Source organism: Tachypleus tridentatus, chromosome 11 (genome assembly GCF_004210375.1).
Source record: "Tachypleus tridentatus isolate NWPU-2018 chromosome 11, ASM421037v1, whole genome shotgun sequence".
NCBI classification, from domain to species: domain Eukaryota; kingdom Metazoa; phylum Arthropoda; class Merostomata; order Xiphosura; family Limulidae; genus Tachypleus; species Tachypleus tridentatus.
The window spans coordinates 3,181,383-3,204,795 of NC_134835.1; the positions used below are offsets into that span (position 1 = coordinate 3,181,383).

General features: G+C 36.7%; 1 pseudogene; it reads left to right on the forward strand.

Moving 5' to 3' along the window:
* Positions 1-23,142, forward strand: part of LOC143232642 (histone H3-like) — an 81,631-nt pseudogene extending 58,489 nt beyond the window's left edge.
* Positions 23,143-23,413: the final 271 nt, after the last annotated feature.

A 23,413-nucleotide genomic window follows, 5' to 3' on the forward strand; every position in this document is an offset into this window, starting at 1 on the left:
CATCAGTTTGCCAAGGCAGCTTAAGAGACTGATGGGACGGAAATTATCTGGATTGTTCCTGTTAGTTTGTTTCTTTGGAATCGTGGTTATGATGGCTTTTTTTTCCAAGTATCGGGGTAATATTTTATTGTTAGTGAAATGTTCATGATGTTTGTGAGGTGTTGTAATAGGAGAGTAGAGCTTTTTTTCAAAATAATGTTTGGAATTTGGTATGTTTCCAGTGTCTCGTTAGGGAATTGTGGTGAGAATGAAGCTTCGTTTATATTTATGAAGTTGTCGACATGATGTTTGTTGTTGTGTCAAATTCTACTGAATTTAGGTCGCTGAAGGAGAATTCGTCGTAGTCAGCTTTCTCTACGACCGTCCTTGCGATTTTATTGTTGTGTGTGATATGTTGTAGCATGTGATTTATTTTTGTCTGAAGCAATACTCTTGAATTTTTTCCAAAATTCTTTTGGATTGTTCTTGAGTTTTTACAGAAGTTTTGCCAATTGTTTTCTCTTGCTTTTTTAATATCTTGTTTAATTTTTGTATTTGTTCTATTGATTTCTGTTTTAATGTGTGGATCGCGTGTAACGTAGTGTATTCGTCTTAATTGTCGGCGTTTGATTATCAGTGCGTGAATTTCTCGTGTTAAAGATCATTGATTATGTGATTGCTTTCTTCTTGTTTTAGGAATTGTGTTTTTATGGCTTTTTTGTATGGCTTTTGTAACTTGATTTACATAATTGTCTAGTTCTGTCTTGTTAGCATGTTCAATTGGGTGGGGAAGGTACGTGTCCAGTGTAGCATTGAAAGTGAGCCAGTCAGTTTTGGTATAGGTGTATGCAGAGGGAGATACGTACGCCTGTAATCACATTTTTCTTTTCTATGTATAGTATTTTTATGGTTAGGGGGGTGAGATCGAAGACACACCATATAGGTGAATAACCGCTGTCTACACTTTTTCCCACTTGAAATTTATTAGCTATTGGCTCATGATATGCAAGCTTAGGCATACGTCTAGTATGTCACTAGTATTAACATTTAGAAAGGGTGTGTTATGTTCATCTATAACTTGTAAGAGTAGTCTTCTGTTAACATTTGTTGAATTACAACCAAAATTAATTTGTTTGCTGTTTAGATCTCCTATTAAAATGATATTGTGGCTGTGGGAAAAGATGTTGTTTATTAATAAGTTTAAATCTATTTGTTTTGTGGGTGAACAATAACTTCACTTTTGACAGTTGAGCAATTACTTAACAGGATATCGATAATTATATTTTCGTTATGGCTGCTGATTTGTATTTCTGAAACTGAAAACTTTGTTTTGTATAGCAGCAACATTCCTCTGTTTTTATTCTGTTTATCTAACCTGTCTTTTCTGATGGTTGTGTAGTATGGTATTTTAAATCTGCTGGCTTTGTATAGTGATATTTCACTTAATATTAAAATCTCTGGGTTAATTTGTTGAATTTTGTCTTCGATCTCATGTTTCTTGGAAGCCAGTGCACCTTGGATGTTGATATATACAACAGTAAATTTAAGTTGAAAGCAGGAGTTCTGTTAGTGTTGTTAATAATTGTGAGATGTAAGGTATCATGTGTTTTTTCCTATGTTTATAAATAGTTCAAAGCAATTTATTGTTTGTGTTAGTTTTGTAACTTATATTTATAAATAAGTTTATTTTGTTTTTAGTGTTTATTTCTTTGGTAGTGTTATCGTTGTCTTGTGGTTTTTGAGTGTGGATATTGTTCTGTTTTATCTCAGTGCTGTTGTTTATCGCTTAAGTTGGTTTTTACTCTGTGTTTAGTTTTGGTATTTGTAAGATAGCTTTTTTAAGTGTTTGTGCATATGTTATTTTGTCTTGTTTCAGAGTTGGTTTTGTTTGCTGTGTTTTGTTATCTGTTGCTTCATTTTCTTTTAATGGTGTATTTTTATTTTGTAAATTATTTGTTTATATGTTTCGCAACCTTCATAGTTTGCAGTATGTTCTTGTCACAATTACAACATTTCGGTTTTTCTTCTTTTTTGCACTGTAATATGTTATGTTCCCCACCACATCCGCAACACCTTGGTTAATGTTTACATGCTGTTAAAGCATGTAAACATCTCTCACAATTATAGCATTGTGTTACAACAAATGCTAGAGTGTTTGTTTGCTCTACTTGATATTTTTGATACCAAGGTATAATTCCATTATTGATTAAGTTTAAAATGTGTGTTCAGGTTTGTTGGTTTTTGCGTGTGTGGAATATTTTGTTTATTTCATTTTTTATGTCATCACTGATGATTGAGAATTTGACCTGACGAATGACAACAGATTTTGGCAGTGGTATATATCTATGTAGGTGTATAATAATCTTGCATGGTTTAAACCCTTCTTTTGGCCACCCCTTAAGCAACTTATTTAGGTCAGCTGAGTCGTTCACTCATTGTGTTTTCGTCAGAGAGCTTCTCATTGGTCGCTAATAACGTGCTCTGCCAACCAATGGGCAGGATGCAGAGTTGGAACGCCATTGGACGAAAACTTGTGATTCTGAATCCCAGTTTATACCAGTGTTTGGTTGCTGAAATAACTTTGGATTGTAAGTCACAGTGTACCAAACGTAAGTGAGTGAATAGTGTTATGATCATGAGTCAAGTCATTCTCGTGTATAAAGCGAGAGAGAAAGAGAGAGGTCGAGTAAATTTTTCCCTCGAATAGGTAGTCAACAGCTATAGTACACTTTGTTTTGTCATATTACCAGGAAATCGTTAAATTCGTAGTATCTTGTAGTAGAAACAGGATCCTTATTAGGACTAGAATATACCACATTGTCGAATAATGCAGAAAAAAATCCAGACGTTACGACACGTTCTGCTGCACCGCCGCTTACTAGTGCCTAACTTGAACTTTTACTTGAAAGAGCTGTTAACAACGCTGTGACCGACGAGGAATCTTTAAAACTGTCCATGATCTCTGACACAAACTCGGATACCCCACCTCCAATGATGATAATAACAGTGAAAATGACGGTTTTCAGACTGTTAAAGAGAAGAAGAGGTAAGAAAAATAACGAAGTTTTACCTTCTAATATCGTTAACGACAACAACTCGATTCCAAATCACCACCAAACTCTCTGAAACCTACCTACTCTAGCTCTAGCAACAAACAAAGAATTCCAGCATAAATTGTTGAAGGTGTATTCACCATCCTGAGACAACCTCGAATCGCTATATTTTTCTTTATCAAATGTTGTCAATTGTTTATTGGCCACATTGCATAAAACCTTTATTGACAGGTATTTACCAGAGGCGTAGCTAGTGTTTCAGGGTCCAAGGACATAGTTTTTGCTTTCCTTCCTGACAACGTGTAAGCCATAAGGGGTCCGTCATGCTTTCCTGAAAAGTTGAGTTTTAGAACATGAAAACCTGCATTTCGTGGAGTATTTTAAGGGTATAAAGGAAATGAAAAAAGTGAAATAATTGTGGCAACAATGGAACTTTGAAGATATTATTGAATAACAGAGAAGGACAGAATGAGGAACAAGAATGCATTTAACAACTTAATACAGAATTAGTTTATTCTAAAATAATAGTCAAATATAACATTGCAAAAAACTTAACATTACTTTGGATATAGTAACCTGAAAAGTTAACAAAGTAAAGAAAATAGTTTGAAATGATTTGGATGCAATTATGTAACTTCATAAAAAAACTTCTTCTTGCCTTTGCTGCTGCAAACTTATCGGTTAGTTCCTCAAAATTTATGCTGTCGGTAACCTCTCGCTCCACACTTAGCAAAGCCAAGGCTGGCAATCTTTCCTGTCCCATGGATGATCTCGGGTAAGACAGGATTTTAACTTACTGAAAGACCTTTCACAACTGGCACTAAATGTTCCAACGTTCAGTATGATCTGCTGTTTATCCGGGCATTTGTTTTCTTCCTTTGCTGTCTCTCAATGTGGACATCACAAGAACTGCACAGTTACTTTGATTCTTTAACAAAATTCTTGCATATGGCGTCACTGTTTTCTTGAAAATACCCTTGTCAAGCCTGAATATCTTGAGCAGCATAATGGAAATTCATGGTGTCCCTGAAGCCTTTTCTAAACGCGGTCAATCTTGTGAACTACACTATTCCAAAACTAAAGAACCAAAAACTCAAATATTAGAATCCGATGTAACAACTCAACTTATTCACTTCTTGTATCTGAATTTTTCTCCTGATCATCCGCAATATTTTCCAGTAGTTCTACCAATTGTTTTAGTTTAACATGTACGGTTTAAGTTTCTACTCTGGCACTCCAACGAATATGACTCTGACTTCACTGACACACCAAGAGCAATTTTTAGTCTCTCCCATTGAAGAGTTGACCGCGAAAAAAACGTAGATAGCTTGCACATTACTGAAAAATTTGTGGCCAAACATTACAGAGGCATTGTCGTAACACTGATCGACAGTCTTTGAAAGGTAATTTATCGTTCTCCAGTTGTTGCAATATAATGTCTGCAATACTTGCTGCATCTTTTTTATGGGCTTGAATGAATCCTAAGAAAGTCTCCTTGACAAGTACAGTTCTTTCCTCGAAATTTAAATCTACATAACTAGTGATCTCTAACATTTGTTCTTGGTGAGCAGCATCAGGAGTTGAATCAAACATTATTCCATAGTATTTGGAATTTATTTAGTTTTTCTCCAACTGTAGATGCCAAAAGCTGGATGAACTCCTTCTGTATTTCTGGTGAAAGGTACGTAGTTGATCCTGGTTTTTGCTGCACATACAAAAGGTGGCCCTTCACGATTGGAATGAACACTTCAACTACCTCCAGGAGTTCTATAAAATTTCCAGCGTTTCTGTGACTCTCCTCTTTTTTCATTTTTAGTGGTACTTTGTGGCCACTTAGGGCCAAATTTTCTGCGGCTAAATAATTATGCAGCATAACTCCCTCTTAAGTACTTGTCGCCATTTTTCCTTCTTTTTAGAAATGTTATTTTGAAGCTGTGCATCTATTAAACCTTTTTTTTATCAGCCTCCTTTCCATTTCCTTCCATGTTGTGAAAGAATCCTTTGGGAATTCTTATGTACAGAAATTTTTTTTTTTTTTTTTCCAACTATTTAAGCCATTTTCAGTTTCCAGAGAAGAACAGTTATTGACTGCATCTTTCGATGGGAAAAACACACGAAAAACAAAATCCTACCCCTTCACTGGGGAATACACCAACCAAGAACGATTGTTTTGTAAACCCTAAATTCATTGATCTATTTTTATTTGTACAAAAGGCCCATCACTATTCTGAAAATAAATCGTACCCCTCTCCACTATCAGAAGTATTGTTCCATATTTTAAATATTTTTTTAGGATAAATTAATATTTCACATATGATAAAAATATCAGTGTTTATATCTGTTATTATGTCTTCCATCTCGTGTTTCTTGGAAGCAAGTGCACCTTGGATGTTGATACTTAAAACTGTAAAATTTTATAATTTTAGCATGTATTTAGTAATTGTTATTGGTTGTGGTATATGTTTTTTAGCTTTGTTTATAAAAAAATAAAGGTCGGTGTTATTATTGGATTGGTTCGGTTTAGTTAATTCTGTAATAAACTCTGTGAAACTGTTTTTAATTAAGTTTAATATGTTTGTTTCTTCATGAAGTCAGAAGTGAGTGAGAGACGATGAGTTGATTTTTTATAGTATTTGGTAGCTAGTTTAATTAGTTGTACGGAAATTGGCAAGATTTTAGTGTTTCTGAAAATATTGTGCTGGTGTGTAGAGTGTCAGGCGGTGTGCGAATCGTAAAACTCGATTTTGGAGTCTCTTACAGAGTAGTAATTGGTTCTTATTAATGTTGCATGTTACCATGGCTCCATATTCTATTAGAGGTCTGATGAATGTTTTGTAAATGTATAAAATAGTTTGAGACCTGCAACCATGGGTGTAATGACGAATTTTGCAGAGATGAGATTCTGGTTAGCACGTTCTTCCTAATGTCTGAAATGGGAGTTCCAAGTAAGTCTTGTGTTGATTGTAATACCAAGGAATTTAGCGGTGTTAGAGAAAGAGATAGGGGTGTTATAAAGATACAGTTTTGAAAGATTTACTCGTTTTAATATCTTGTTAAGCCTACGGTGGAGGATTATAGCCTGAGTTTTAGAGGGATTGAGTGTGACTCTCCATTTTTTGCATCAGTGAATGATTTTATGTAAAGCTTCTTTTACTTTCTTAGCTGCTAGTGAAGGGGGGGGGTTCCATGAGGTGGACCATAAGGCAATGTCGCTGGCATATTGTGATGCATAGGTGAATGACGTGGTCGGTCATTGTTAACAATGTTAATGTTGTTAACAAAGAGTGAGAAAAGTAGGGGGCTAAGAACTGATTTCGGTGGGACACCTGCGTTAAAGGAGAATGACTGAGTTTATTCTGACTTTAGCTGTTCTGTTTTATAGAAAATTTGAAATGCATCTAAGGAAAGTGGGGGGGGGTATTTTGAATTTTAAGTTTGTATCTTAAGCCATTGTGCAAGACTGTATCGAAAGCTTTTTGTACGTCTAAGAATACCGCGAGCGTAGCTAGTCGTCGAAGTTTAGAAGCTATTTTTGGTTGTCTGATAGTCGCGGGGATACCTTCTACGATAATTGCAGGTGGCATTTTAGTAGTAGCGGAATTAGATGAATTGGTAGTTTAGTTTTAGAGTTTACCATGGGACGTGGTTCGGGGCACTTGTTGGTTTTGGCCGAGGAAGTTGAAGTCGCAGTGAGGGTGGACAGATAATCGCTTGATGTATACGGGTTCTCGTCGGTTGAAAGAGCCGTGCTAACAGCGGCTAGTAGTTTCAGGCGCTCGGAGTTGGTAAGGGAGGGGCCCTGCGAGCGGGTGGTTGGCCTAGGTATCTTCTTCTTCCTGGCCGTTCGTTTTTGGTAGACTAAGTCGGGAAAATATCACCTGCGATAAAGCTCTAATTAAGAGTCTAGTATGAACAAAAAGACAGTATGTAGCCCTGAAAAGGACTGAAGTAATTAGGAATGTAGAGAACCTTCACAAAATTAGCTGCTCTAAACGTTAACTAGTAGCGTTCACTTAGACTGTGTCGTCGTGACTCGACTCGTCTGTCGTGACTGTATGACTCGTCGTGTGTATTCACCATTACGCGCGCACACAATTTCGGCAGGTTTTTGGTTATAAGATATGTTTCAAGTGAAACATTAAACCCGAGGGGTGCTCGAAGACTAAACAGTCCTCCTTAACCCCGCACATGATAGAAATTAAGAGAATAACAAAGTGAATAGATGATGGGGATAATCGGATTGATGGAAATAAATTTTATTTGTATAAACGCTAGTCTGGTCTGGTAGGCGTGGCAGGCAGCAAAGCGAGGGCAAGACGAACCCCAACCGAAAAGGAGGGAGAAGAATAACTATTACAAAACGCAAACTACCCCGGCAGGTGTTTAGTTTAGAGAGAGAAATCGTAAGAATTCTCTGTCCAACTGGGGTCTTCAGGAACGTTGTGGTTTATCTTCGTCCCCTTTCGTGGAAGGTTATTGAATTTAGCTGGTTTTTTTAACTATTTTCGGGTGAAAGAGTGAAGTTGGCCATAATTAATATCATTCATGAACAAGACTAAGGTAGCACTGGAGAAAACAGCCAGATCCCGTCCCGAAAGGCAGCTGTAATAGTAAATGTGAACACAAATGACCTGATTCAGGGCATAGTAATTGATGGGGTAGCGATCGCTAGATCAATTATACTTTGTGTTCCATTATGATGTGTATGTGTCGGTGAGTTATTGTTTACAGTTAAGATATGTACGAGTACAAAGTTAGCTGGAATTCTGCGGGAAGTGTTTGTAGTGTATCCGCGGAGTGTTGGATGCGACGCATTAAGGTCGCCGAGTATAACTACATTGTTTAATGTGTTAATAATGGAGTATAGAAATGTAGTGTCAGGGGTAACCTGAGGGGATATATATATGACTAAAAGAGTTGTATTGGGCAGTGATTGTAATTTGATGTTACAAAGTGTATCTTCATGGAAAGTTGGTACGTTGTGGTCGATTAAGGTGATGTTTATGTTCTGTTTGTGCAATAGTGCAATACCTCTGGTGTGAATGGTTTTAGGTTTAGAAATAACCTTGTAATGTTCGAAGTTGTTGTTATTGGTGAGTAAAGTTTCATTAATTGTAATAATAGAAGCATCTAAGTTAATAGCTAAATCAAAAAGTTCGTTTTTTTGTAATTACGTCCACCTTGTATATTAATATGTAAGAAGGTAAAGAAATTCTTGGGATTACCTATTCAGAGGCATCGTTTGTTTACGGTGAGAGGTTGGGACAGATTTGAGTGTAGATTGGGTAGTGATTGCTACCGATGTCACTGAGGACTTGGAAGTTGGTTAAATGCCGAGACTGTCTACTGGGGGCTATTACTAAATCAAGGATATCTTCGCTGCCATTATTCTGCATGTGGGTGGCTTGATTATTGTTTAGGGTAACAAGATTATTATGTTCTATGAATTGGTGTAAAATGGTTCCGTTACGGCTGGTTGTTCGGCAGTTAAAATCGGTGTGTTTACTGTTAAGATCACCAATTATAATGGAGTTTGGAAAAGAATTGTAGATCTGTTGTAGTGTGGTGGTATCGGGTTTTGTTTGTGGGGAGACATACATAGCAATTAGTGTGATGGGGTTAGATGAGGTTTGAATTTGTCAGATAATAAATTCGTTATCGGAAGTATAGTTTGGTTTGGGGAAGTAGATTACCAAGGAATTGAGGTAAAGTAGCGGTAATACCTCGCTTATTGTGGTTAAGAGGTGAGTGTTTTATGTTATAACCGGGGAGACTAAAATTAGTGTTATCTTTTAAAAGGGTTTCATTTAGAAATAGGATTTCTGTTTTATTTTTTGCAAGTAATTGAAAGATTTTGTACTTTTTGTGATGTAAACCTCCGTGAACGTTAATATGGATTAAGTTTACCATTTTTGAAGAAAGGTGAGAGGGTACTTACCAAATTACTCGGTGAAGTCTTGGGAGGCTCTTTTGCGTCTTCCTCGGTTTCTCTTAATTTGTTCGAGATGGAAACCAACTCGTGCAGGGTTGAGGAGTTCGTCGGTGCGTAGGAAGTTGCTAGCGCTCTTACAAGCTAGCAGAGCTACATGATCCATGTTGATGATACCGCCAAGTAATTCGGATAGGACATCGGTGATGATTACCACCATAGTTTAAATGACGTCGTGAAACGTAAGTTTTCTTGGTTGTGGGGTTAGGTGCTGGAGTGGGTTGTTGGCTTCTTCTTGGTAATAGTGTCCGTGGGTTCGGGAACTAAGGGTGAGGCGAAACGGACTGATTTCTTGGTATTGGTGGAGATTTGTGATGCGGCAGGCGATGGCTGTTGCGCGTTGAGGACAGCTTGGAATGTGGAGCAGCCACGGTAAGAAGAGGCATGGGGTCCTTTGCAATTCGCGCATCGCGTGGCTTCTCTTTCGTTTGGGCATTCGGTGACTAGATGAGGTCCACTGCATCTGACACAGCGGATAAGTAATCTGCAAGCACTTGCAGTGTGTCCAAAACGTTGGCATTTGAAACATTGGATGACTCTTGGGGTAGTGTTTCTCACTTTTTCTACTTGATGGTGATTATAGTACAGGATAACTCCTGAAGACAGAATTTTCTCGGCGGTTTTTTCGTTGGGGATGCTGATTTTTCTAGTGGTGTTGGAAGGCCGGTTTTGGGTGACTTAATTCGGTTCAGCCTTTGATTTCTATTTCTTGGGTTTCGAGTTCTTCCTGGACTTCGTCTAGGGTTATATCGAAAGGGACACTACGAATGACTACTTCCTTGCCTGGAAGCTGGTTACCTGGAACACGTATTGAAATACTTGCGCCTTTAAAGGCATTACTGGGCATGGCTTGAGTGTCGTGCCATAGCTGTGGGGGTCGGCACATTTGACAATAACACCTCCTCTGGGGAGACGTCTTAGTTCTTTGAAAATCACATGGGGGAAAAAGTTTTTTAAATTCGGTGGCAATTTCAGAGATTCTTGCTGTGGCTGTGATTCCCTCGATTACGGCTGGTGGTAGCTTTGGTTGAGCTTGAGTGTTGGTAGAGGGAGATGGGTCAGTGGTATTCTTGGCAGGAGACGAGGTTTGTTGGTGTTTGGACTTGGATGGTAATTCGGGGAATTCAGCTGCTTGTGAGGTGGTTGTCCTATTTTGAAGGGAATTGCACGAACTATTATCGCTGGCGTCCGAAATTGGCATGTTGTCCGATTCAGGTTCACTGAATGAACAACATTCTGCAGCTTCTTGAAGGAGATCGAGTTGCTCTGAGCTTGATAGAGCTTCACTCGTTGATCTAGTGACTCTTTTCCTTGTCATTTTCTTATGTTTTGGGGAGTAGGTTTTGAAATTTGGTATTGGTAAACCTAAGGTGCATGGACCTGGATAGTTGTATCAATACCTGTCGTTAGTCACGTAGGCCTATTAAACACTAAATAGGATTATGAACAAATTTACTCTATCTAAAACACAGACTAAAAACACGTCTGATGATCACAATGTCTGGTCTCCAATCTCCTAACATCACGCTCAAACTAAAGTGGCAGGGGTTTAATTTAGATGGAGTGAAATCAGAAGAGTTCTCTCTCCAACTGGGGTGTTCAGGAACGTTGTGGTTCCTCTTCGTCCCCTTTCGTGAATTGATAATAGGAATAAGTTTTTTTGTTTTTTTTTAATTTAAATTAATTATTATTTTTAACTCTTTGGGTGGAGGATGTCTCTCTAAATGTTGTCTTGGGTGGAGGCAAAGGCAGCCCCGGAAAGAAAGGCCGAGATCTGTCCCGAAAGGAAAAAGTCAAGCAAATGTGAACATGAATACAATTCATGAATAGAATTCAAATCAAATCAAACGGCGCGGTTCAGGGTCTGGCAATAAAGTTGCCTGGGATCTAGAAATCCAATGCTTAAGTTTTTTGCTGTGGGGGAAACGGGAGTGCCCCGAGAAAACCCACTTTCACAGGACAGGCGCCGAAAGTTTTGCCTGTCGTGTGTCTGGTATCTGAAAAAAAAAGTAATACATGTTAATGACGTGGATTTATTTATTAACATTCTTTGTTGAGTAATTTGTGATTCTTGAAATATGTTGTAAGGTGAAAGACTTTGGCTCATTCTCCCATACTATCGAGTTCACAAGGTTGAGTCTGTATGTGGCCCTATCAATATTGCATGCTCGTTTGGTGCTCCAGCCATATAAGCCAAAACAAGAGACAGGAATATACATTTGAGTATTGGGGTCTCCTTTCTCGTAGAGTGGACTTCATTTTCAGAACTGAAAATGTAAGATTCGCCTCTGTACACACAATACCCGATAACATGGTTAACTCTCGATTCATCAGCCAACTATCCAGGGATCTGGTATGGCTGAACCCTTGGAAATTGTGACATTATAATACAGAAGCTGCTAGAGAGGCTTTTATGGGTTCAGTGGGGTACTTGGTGAATCGAACATACCATTACCGATAATGTTTGGTTTTGGGTCTTTCTTGTCTTCTGTAGAGATGTTCAGAGAAGTCAGCTGGCTAGTTTTGATGGATTTGACTCTTTCAGTGTTGAGTGGATTAATGCTTATCATCTTTTAAGGTAAATATCTAAGGCAATTCTCCTTATGATGTGGCATCTGGACTGAGTGGCACCTGAAACATGTGTGATGATTTTTTGTCTCATTGAATGGAGTATCAGGTCATGGTTGGAGAAGTTTAACATTGCATGGGGGTGGCAGCTTTGACTAATGCCACCTTTAGGAAGGCGTCTCAACTCGAAGAACTTAATGGTTGTAAAAGACTATTTAATTTCCTTGGCGTTGTCATGCTCTCTGTATTCCAGTGGTACACCTTCTTGGGTTATGGCTGGCGGGCTGCATGTAGACCTGGTTGGCAGATTCTTGGAAGAAGATATGGGGGGGGCTGCTTGGAAGGTTGATTGGACTGGATAGGACATGTCATTATTTGGCAGGTGTCACTTTTGTGGTCGATTTCTTATATCTTACTAAAAGTATATCAGAAACATTAAAAATATAACTTAAAAATTTAAATAATGAAATTGAAATGGTATAAAAATTAAATATTTAAGTGCCATTTAGAACAGAACACTGGACTGAAGGGACCACAATGTGGAACGAGAGTTGCTATAGTAAAAACAAATTGCTAAATATAACGTATGTTCTGATAATACTTAAAATTCAGTTTATTTAAATCTTTAATTGCTCATGCTGGGATGTCAGGGTCGAACATAAAACGAAATTTATTGCAATCTTGCAAAATTATGTATGAGTGGCAACCAGATATTCCATGAATCCATCCATTGATTTTCTTCCCAAAGGAATACTATGACAACAATATCAAATCATTTAAAAAAATATTTCAATCAAATATAATGACAATTTGATCATTATCCAAGAATTATAAACAATACGTATAAGAGAATTAATAAATAATTCCCTTTGAAGTTTTGCTATTAATATAATTTTATTGTTATTTTAATTTTTAACGTGAATTTTAATTAATGTTTGTCTTTGCGTTGTTTTACATTTTTTTACATTTTACAGATTTGTGCTATTCACTAGCCCCATCTTCCTTAGAGTCCAGTAGGGTAAAGAATAGCGAAAATTTCACCATAGTGAAACGAATATCGAATAAAATAAAATTTAACTCACGAAGCTGTAACATGTTATCTGCACTCAGCACTTTGATACATATTAGAAAAAGACACAGCTTCATAAAGCAGGCTTTAGAATATTAGTTTTCAATTCTGGAATTCAGAATAACTTACAACAATTATTAGTTACAGTTGTTAAATAGGATTGAGATAGTACAAGCATTACACGCAACTGCAGGTAGAAGGTTGAGTTCGTACTTTATAGCTCCAAGTAAATTAGAAAAACTATTAAATGAAATTGAAAGATAATTCCCTCTGCACAAGAGAATTGAGTGTACATGACCTGATGTGAAGACAGCCAGCAGTGAGGGATACGCTAAGAATGTTTAGATGCCTGTGAAAGGAACTGACAGGATGTTAAGATTATATAAAATCATTCCGTCACCATTAGCATTAAACATTTATTGACTCTTAACTGTAGAAAATCACACATACGTAGCAGTGTTAAGTGGTGAACGTATTTGTGAGGAAATGACAGAAGATATGCTAAATTGTATAGAAGAACCCATTAGAGTATGTTACCCTAGATTAGCAATTTATTCAGTTCCAATTATGGCTTGAGTTATGTAGTATTTGCAGGAATTAAAAATAGCTAAATTGTCTAAAAAAGATAACTATCCCTAAATCATGTTACTTTGAAAAAACATATGCAAGGAACTTCGTTATTTCATGTACAAGATGAACTTATTAATAGTAAGCTCTAAATCAAATGCAGATCAGTTTGATTATCGAAATGAAGTAATTAAACTAAAGAACAGTAGATATCTTATATTAACTAGAAATTGTTCTGCTCATAGCTAAGGAATTACATTATTCTCTAGTTTTAGAAGTAAAATTGAATATACAGGAATTCCGTTAAATATAAGACTACCTGATTGGTAAGAGCTACTGATTTATAAGAGTCGCAATTAATTCGTAACATAAACCTAATTTCAGATATTAAAGAACTGTCAAAAATATTAGATGAAATCCAAAACTTGCACTGTTCGAGAGTGGGGTTAGGTGTCAAGGAATTTCAACAACATATAAACCACTTGAGAGCTACATCAGTAGGAAGTAGGTTAGATAAATGAAAGTTGATTAATTCAGTTAACATTATGCTTAGTAGTAATACTAGTAAATGTGGTGTTATATACAGCACGTGAAAGATTGGTTTTAATCACATTTTGGAAGTTAAATGGGCTGTGTAAATTCAAAAATAAAAATGAAATTAGAACAGAGCCAGGCAACAATAGAGTTGTCTTTCTTAGTTAGAAGCCACGGAAGTTGGATGTTGAGTGATTTCATAATAGCTGATATCAAAATTTATTTTTTAACCAATTGACGAGGCGAGCTTATTATAAAATATGTAGATCAAAATTATTAGGAAAATTAATAAGATATACAATGTGACAAAGGATGTTTGAGAACCAGTGTCCGAGAAACAAGATGAATTATCTACAGGAGATGCGAAATATCACAGAACAGTTGATCAATGACAGATGAAAAGGAAACTTTTAATTACTACAGTAAGTTTTGTTCAAGAAAGACAATGTGAACAGAAAAGTATTGAGTTATAAAGACAAGTGTGTTGGTTTTCTTACAGCAAAACCAGATTGGGGTTATCTGCTGAGCTCACAGAGGAATCGAACCCCTAATTTCAGAATTTCATATCCGTAGACCAACCGCTGTTCTAGCGGGGGTTATAAACAGAAGTATAAAGTACGTATAAAATATTGAAGTGCGTAACTGATTGCCTTCAGTCCATGACGAAATCCAAGTGATTAAAAAAAAATGGTAATGACCCGATATATTGTAATGAGGCATAGTTAAAGCTGTTTTAGATACCCGAAGTCAAGTTAAATTATTACAGGAAAACCAACACAATAATAGTAGATAGGTTTTCGATTACAAGATAAATATTTCTTGAAAGAACTATCTGTTTTGAACTGTTCTACCAGTTGGACCAACAAATTTTGCTAGAAATCTCCAGTTCCAAAGGAAAAACTGTGTGAAGATCAAAGATGTATATTTGTGTGCCACTTATCTTCATGAACCAACTTGGAAAGATGGTGATTATGATTTTCCCTCACATTAGTAATGGAAGTAACGTGTATAGATTTGGAGAACTTTTAGTGCCCAGCATATAAAAGGATGAGAATCAATGACCCGGTTATGTGTATTTACTATTCGTATCCACATGAACATTGTGCAAAATGGAGAGCGACTGCCTTTTTGATTGGATTGTTTATAGCGACGAGGCAATATTTCAACATTTCTGACCAGAATGTCGAGGAAAGTACATGTAAATTAAAGAATGTTAATCATTTGTCAAAATTGAAGCTAGTGTGATATTAAATGCACTAATACTAATTTGTTTCATATTTTTAATTTTATTAATTTGCCTTTGTTTATTATTAAAAAGTATATAGTTAAATGTTGTTGTTTATTATTAAAAGGAATATTGTTAAATGTTGCAGTTAAGAGATATGTAATTTCATATGTTACTTTAATCAATATTAATGAGTAGAGCTTTTAATAGATGTGTAACAGACATAATATTAATGGAAGAATAGCAAACGATGACCGATGTGTAAATGGAAGGATGGAAACAAAGAGCTCTGGCGATGAAATGTTGAATTTTTTTTCTTCAAAAAGAGAGCAGTGAGGCATCGCTAGATATCTGGATATTTCAAATTATTATTCAAATAAACGGGAAGTAATGAAGGATAACAAAATATGTTTATGAAGAATTGTTTATAGAATATTGACAACTAACCATATCAAGTAAGTTGTTGCCGTATGATCAAATGACTTCTAGTTTAACAAGAACTGACGCTATCAAGGTAAAGAATAGTTATTTAAGACATTCGGAGAAAGTCTCCGATAGACTTCTGCTGTATATTTAGAATGGAAGAACTAGATGCTCTCAAGGTTAAAAGATGGAATGAAACTTGGATGATGAACTAGGAAGAACTATCCCTTTGCACTATAATTAGGTCTACAAATCACCTCCGTGATAATGAAATAGTATAATGAAAGTATAGTAAATGATGACTTGTGTGTAAATAATGAAACAGATTTGGTGGTAAATTTTATGAAATAAAAAAAATTATTTTTAAATAGGGAGGAGTGAAACATTGTATGTCATAAATGTCTCGGATAATTGTAAGTAATAAGAAATGTGATTATAGTGAAGTATAGGTAGAAAAGCATATTTAAAAAAAACAACGAAATGATTATATAACGAAGATCACTCAAGAAAAACATGTTGAACAATTTTCTGCTGTATGGTAGTGTCAGTTCGTTATATTCTAAACAATGTCAGTAAAAAGGATATGCAAGCTATGGACGCTGCGTTAACGAACTAGAACCAGGAAGATCCTTTGAGAACGTGACAGCTGGTACTAATGATGTGAATGATTAATAATTGTCGAGCCTAAAATTCACGAAAAAGAAATTAAGGCTGCACATTGATAGAATATTGATGCAACAGGAAGAGTGAAACTAATGACGGTGTATTGTCAGAGTTGATTTTGTCATTAGGTTCTGCCCAAGGTCATGATAGAAATGATCAGTTAAGTATCAGAACTACTTGCGATTAGTTGTGCATGTTATTTGATGGATCGTCAGGAAACATTCGAATGAAACTTCATATAACAGCCGTAACATCGGCTCTCCAGTGACAAAAGTTGTTTCCAGACTCAACAAGTTCTCCCTCAACAACAAATTGTTGTCATTATTTACAAAGAATTCTCTCCTGAGAAGGAAATAGCCTGTAGGCTCTACACAAGTTCTCGACACTACTTTAACATGTCCAGTGCCTTAATTAGACATTTTCTCGCACGAACTCTTTGTAAATATTCTAATGCCATTATTCTTAAGCATTGGTCATCATATTAAGTACTATAGTGTGAAATGAATATTTAGTTAAAGTAAATAAAATTGAAAAAGTTAATCCATCTGAAAAGATTTAACTATGTATGTATGTTGGATGTAATTATAATGTATATGAAAATATGAATTAATTCTTAATCTCAAATTTCTTTATTATACCTGTAAAGCATAAAGTTTGTTTTCCATTACCCACTACATTTTCATGTAAAATAAATCTTGTGACAAGTAGTATTTGAAGCTAACCGGAACCAACCACTTATTTTGTCTAATGTCACAAGAACATGAACATGGCAACCACATAAAAAAAAGAAACATAAAGAAAGAATAGCAATGATAAAAGGAAGAAATCTACGAAGACAATTCATACAAATTAGAAATCCAGCACTAAAGACGCAAATAAATGTTCTAAGAAATGAAGTTTGACAACTGAAACAAGACAGTTGGGACAACTTTTCACAACTAAACTGGAAAACCGCTTTTAAAGTATTCTGTACACGCCTGAAACGATTCATTAACACCAGAAACCGAGACACTGAATACCTGCTACTAAAAGCTCGCAACAAAACGGCATACATTAACTTAGAATAGGTATTCAAAAACCATTTACAAAATACGTTTAAAATACTCCATGAACCAGACATGTACACATTTTTATATATAAAAAGTAACTTCATACAACTGAACAAAAATTATGTATACACCTAAGTTCCTAGTAAATTATATCAAAAAAATTTTATGGTACAGAGAATCGAATTATGTAACACCTCCCCAAAAATATAACGGAAATGAATATTTAAACTAGTCATAAAGTCACCAAAAGAAGATGGCATACAAGATATCCTCCTAAAAAACGAAAAGACACTGAGATTATATGAACATTTATCAGAAATATTCAATTTATCACTTATTTCTGGATATACGCCAGTTTCTTAGATGCAAGCAATAGCTTGTTACAAGAATAGAAAATCCAGCAAATAAACCAAAGAGTTACTGTCTGATTAGCCTAACCAGCTGTATAAGAAACATTGTCGGAAGAATAATAAGTAAAATTTTAGACATACTTAGAAATAACTTCAGAAATTCGTAATCGATTTAGAAAATTGACAGTTTACATATCACCTGGTAAGATAAACAGAAACAATTCTCCATAGTTTAAATAAAAACGACTGCACTGTTGCCTGCTTTCTCGATATAAAAAAAAAATCGATTTAGAATTGCATAATGAAGTAATAAACCACATGAAAGAAATTGAACTACGCCAGGGAATTATTTGCTGGTGATGTAACTTCCTGATAAATAGCCCACTAAATGTAAAGGGAGCCTCATCAAAGCCATTAATATCAGAGGCTGGCCTTCCAATGGGAAGGGTCGTTAGTCCTATTCTATTCATTTATATGAGTAATAGATCATCAAAAGACCAAAATTACGCATCACAATTCGAGTATGATATAGCAGTATGGGAAAGTGCACAGTTACAAAAATCCTAAAACCTTTCAATAAGTTGGTAGATTACTGCCCAAAATATCAAATAAAATAAACACGGTTAAAACCCAGTAACGGTATTTACAATACAAAACACACATAAAAAACCTCCAAAACTGCATATGAACGAAACACATCTGCAGACTTTGCCAAGATTCCTAACACTTACCTGACGTTAACTTCGTACAATGTGGACGATACATTGGTGCATCAGTCCCAGACAAAAGAAAATAGTGGGTTAAAAACTGTAACCATTGCACAGCCGAGGTTGAACAACTTCCTTCTTCTAATTCTTATGGAAAAAAGACAGCCAAAGTCCAATGGCTAGTTTTGGCTTGTTTTCACGTTACTCGCACCAAGTCCACTGCCAACAGGCGCCGAGCAGACTCTTGAATACAGGACCACAGTCTATGTATGGAACAGGCACAGCAGTGACAGCACCAGAACAGACATATTTTGCTGTGATGTAAAGGAGCTTGTTCTCTCCAATATCATCATTACATGGGATCCAAAAGAACTACATAGAAGTAGATGTTAGAGAAATAGGTCAGTCTATAATAGGGTGAGAACTAAGCTGAAACAATTCCAGGCCCAATTGAGAACTGCTCTAGTATATATAAATAGTACTACTTGGGCATTGCTTAGGTTCTATGTAATCCAAGGCAAGAGAAATGGTGTACCATTTGACAGTGAACACAGAACCTGAAGAGGGGATTTTGTGTGCAACTTCTAAACTACATAAAATCATGACAGAGCCCGCAGAGTCACCTGATTTTGAACCATCTGTAGAAACGGGAATAGAAGGATGGTTTGAAAGATCTTTAGCAAATAAAAGATAATACTTTCAATTAGAAGTGTCTGTTTTTTTTCAGATGACTGAAAGAAAGGACACATTTGTGGATAGTAATAATCCATGGTGGGGTGAGATGACCAGGGGATACTGCAGTGTCATCCAAACAAGGCCGAACGCATCCAAATGTACCTGGATACCAAGGCCAAAAGGAACAATAGCAGATCGTATGTTCTGAAAACACAACCCTGAGTTGGAATCTGTGGAAAGGGTCAACGTTTTAAAGCATACAGCAAAGGCAATTGCTAATTGCAAAGGTCTAGAAGAGGTTTATGAGGCTCTGTATACTAACTCTTGATTGGGGAAGTGCTGAAAGCCCTGTGCATAGCTGAAGCCTGTGATGATGACCTGGGTGTAGCATCTTCACGACCGAGGCCGTAGCAGAGCCATAGACTATAGTCGAGCTTAACCAAATGAAAGCATGATATATCATTAGCATAGAACAATTATCCACAACCAAAGAGTTGGAAGATGTTTATTTCTCTTGTACATTTCACTTATAGCTGCTTGATGTGTGGTATAAATGTCAGCTTACATTAAAGATAAACCACAATAACTTTGTATGGGAAACCAGAAGAACTGCAACTTCTCAAATGACAAAGCTTGGGATTGAGGTGAATACACTGATGGCAATAAAAGTTCATGCAAATGGTTTCGGAGAGAGAAAGGTTATAACCGTTTGGTGTGGTTCATTTCCGTAACTGACTTATTGTAATCAGTAGCTGCCATTCGATAAACCTCTGAATGGAAATAGGTAATCACTGTGCATGAGTTTTGTTGGCTAAGAAAGTGGAGGATCAAGCAGAAGTACCAGATACTTGCTGAAAGTTCTCGGAGTTGCAGGAACTTCCTGGCCATCAGAAAGCAAGATTGAAAGGGGGACAGAATTATACTGATAAGTAAACATGAAAATCTTGTCCCATATGACTTTGGAACTTGTAGTAGAAGAGATGGTGGTTGTGAATATAATCCAAGATTCCTTGTGGCTTTGAAGTCTTACCTGCTAAGCAATGCAATTTGAAAGTGTGGGATACATAGAAAGGTATTTTAGGCCCTTTTTTAGCTTTTTCGTACCATGTGACAGGCAAGATTTCACCATGGACAAGGACATGTCGAGGTATTAAAAATATATTAAGCAACTGCATGGATAATATAGTCAGATACTGCTGCCACGCAATGGTCTAATGATGGCTTACAGATGACTGCAGCATCAAATTAATGAGAGAATTAAAACAGGGCGAGATGGCTTGTTCCTGCTTCCATCTGTGCAAGTAGGTCAGGTAGCACTGCCCATGGCCAGTATATCTCAAAATCAAAGAAAAATGATCAGTACCCAGTGGGTTACTGTCAGCCTTCACGAAAAGTGGTAAAATATTGTAGGGGAGCAGATTGAGAGATTAATATGAATAAAGGACTAACTAGGTGCATGACACTAAGTATAAGAACCAGTAATGAAGAGAGAAAGGTTTTGATGTAAGAGCACTTCCTCAGAGGGGTTATTTCTGTTAAAGTAACCCAGGATTAAAAAGAAAGACAGCAACTGAGAGCATCAATGTCTGATTGATCAGAGGTCTTTCCAGGAGATATATGTAGAGAAAAAAACAGTAACTGTGTGACCCAAGGAAACATGAATGGCTACAGCCTCCAAGGGTGTGTCGAGTGACAAAGTACAGGGCAGGCACATACGTCCTGATTGATAAGCAGTACCATCCCTCCTCACACTTCAAACGACTAGTCATTTCTGTACAAAAAATTGTTGATGGGTGACTATCAGTACGTTTTAGAAGTGTTTTGTGTCAAAAAAGGCACAGAGAATGATAGGAATAAATAAGCACGTTGATAAAATCAAAGTTAATATAAAAACTTCGACAGTTTCACTGCATCAAAACGGCCATTTTTATTTACATGGAGAAGAATTAGGTGGACACCTCTTCGGTTATTGATGACATCTCTTCTCTTTATTCTCTTTATTGAAAGGAGGTCTATCAACTTTCATGGATCCCATCCTGCATTGAGTGGGCGGGTCTCTGTCATTAAAAGAAGATTCCAGCAACTGAGAGAATGATCGAATAATTGTTCTACATCTCGGAGATGGAGAAGGAGATGAATTAGAGAAAATACCCAAACCTGGAATGAAAGGAAGTGGATCTGGAGATCTGATGAAAGAATTTTTAGGGACAGGGATGAATGTTGACTTTGATTCATAAACTGTCTTAATAATGGAAGGTAAAACACTTTTAACATAGTTTGAGAATGATTTATTTGAAGACACTCCCATTGTAACAGTGGAATGAAGTGAAACAACACATGTCTGAGATCGAGTGATAGACAGTAACTTTCGAGCCTTGTGTCAACCATTGTATATCTTCTTCTTCCAACCACCTAGGGCATAAACAAAAGTAAGACCGCTGAAACCTCTACAATTAACACAATGAGGATTCACACTCATGGGCATCGAGATCCTTGGCATTTCAATGAGAACATGTCAAAGAACCACGACATGAACTGCTTAAATTGGAAACATCTGAGACAGTTTCGAATATGTGGCCATACTTGGTTGCAGGTGGACATAGTGATGTAAATATTAAAATTAGTATATTAATCGGTATCATAATTCTATCTTTGCAAGTGGAGATGCATCTCATAGCAGAACATAACCGGTGAAATAAGCTAGGATCTCTGACTCGGAGATGTTCTTAAATATCTCTAATAATAAAACTTCATGACGAATTCAAAGTAGCTGATGAGTAAGACCAATGGGTATGTCCCCAATGACCCTCAAATGCAAGAGGAGTTCACTGTATTTGCAAGTGGATGCTTCCTCCACTATGTCACAAGAACAAAGCCTTTGATTGACTAAGGAGAGCCAGCAAAAGTATCTTTTCTTTCTAAATAAAAAAGGGAGACATTTGCCCAAAATATTTGCTAAACAATGTAGTATCAGAAATTGAGGTACATGTGTTCAGTAAATTGAACATTGCTGCTCAGAATTTTTAAGATGTGGTCATTTACCCAAATCCTGATTTTCATTATTTTTTCATAAAATTGATTCGGAGGATCACACTAAAGAAAGAATGTTTCAGTGCCCACTGACCCCACCCACCATGGAGTCCTATGAGTGGATGCACTACACTGCCAAAATGGGACAATGCAGCAATGCCAGAGTTTTGTGAGCACTATACCCAAATACCAGTATAAGATAAATTATCTACAACACCAGTTGAGAACATTCAACACTGGTACTGGGTCGATCCTACGTGATTGACCCTGGGAGTGGCACCCAAAGCTGCCTGTCTACAGGAATTGAAAACCAGAGTGGTGCATTAGGGTTGAACTCCTCAACCTTCAACTTGTCATCAAGTACAACAAACATGTGTGAGGGTATTTAGAACCTGGAGGAGGTAAACTGGAAGGACGAAACCCTCTCAAGGAGGTTCCCTCGCACATACAGGAATCAACACCAACGGGAGGAAGAAACAGAATCAAAAGAAAAAGATCGCCCCATCATTAAATAGTGAGGAACTGAAGAAGCAACAAAATGTATGAAATAACCACTGTTATGTTATACGAACTTTCAAATCAGTGTTAGCAACAAAGAACTCTAAAACCTAATTTAAAAGGTATGGAGAACAATAGAAATATTTTAATTCACAAAGTGTCTTTAACTAATTTCATAAGTTTCATAAGTATTTTCTTGCAAGTTACCTGCACGTAGAAAGATGACCCCACGCAAGGAAGGCGAGACAGGCTAAATCTACCAAAGGTCCTCTTAAATGAGTAACTGATTAACTCATTTTAATTCAAACTCAACTAAACATAAAAGAAACATTTGTGTTAAAAAATTGTTACATAGTATAGTCTCTAGTAAAAATATAAATAATTGTTGTTGTTTTTGTCCACAAAAGCAATTACACCAAGCAAACTGCTCGCAAAAGTCCTCCATGTAGAGGAGGTGTAAAAAAAAAACCATCGTTACAGGACCGGAACTGTAACCCTCCATAAAATCCATCGATACCAGAAGTCAACTGATCTGCTCATTCGAAAATTACCTTTCCAGAGAATGGTGAGAGAAATTGCCCATGATTTCAAGACTGTCCTTAGATTCCAGAGCTCTGCTGTCATGGCTCTACAGAAGACCAGTAAGGCACACTGGGTGGGTCTCTCTGAAGACACTAACCTGTGTGCCATTCATGCAAAGAGGGTGACCATCAGGCCGAAAGACATCCAACTCGCCCGTAGAATTCAAGGAGAACGACCCTAATTGGGGAGAGAGGAACTGTACCTTACTCTCGCCAATAAATAAACGGCCCTTTTCAGGCCCGCCACATCCTGAACAAAGAGTATGCCATTCGCACACTACCACATCACGGCTACTTGTACTATGTTAGTAATTTACATCTTTTCAAGTTGAATTTGCACATGAGAAATGCAAAGAGCTGTAGTTTAGAAGCAGCCGTCTTTTCTCTTACAATAATGTTTGAATTAAGTCTACTCGTGCTTCTATCTCTTTACTTTGTTAACGAACGAATACT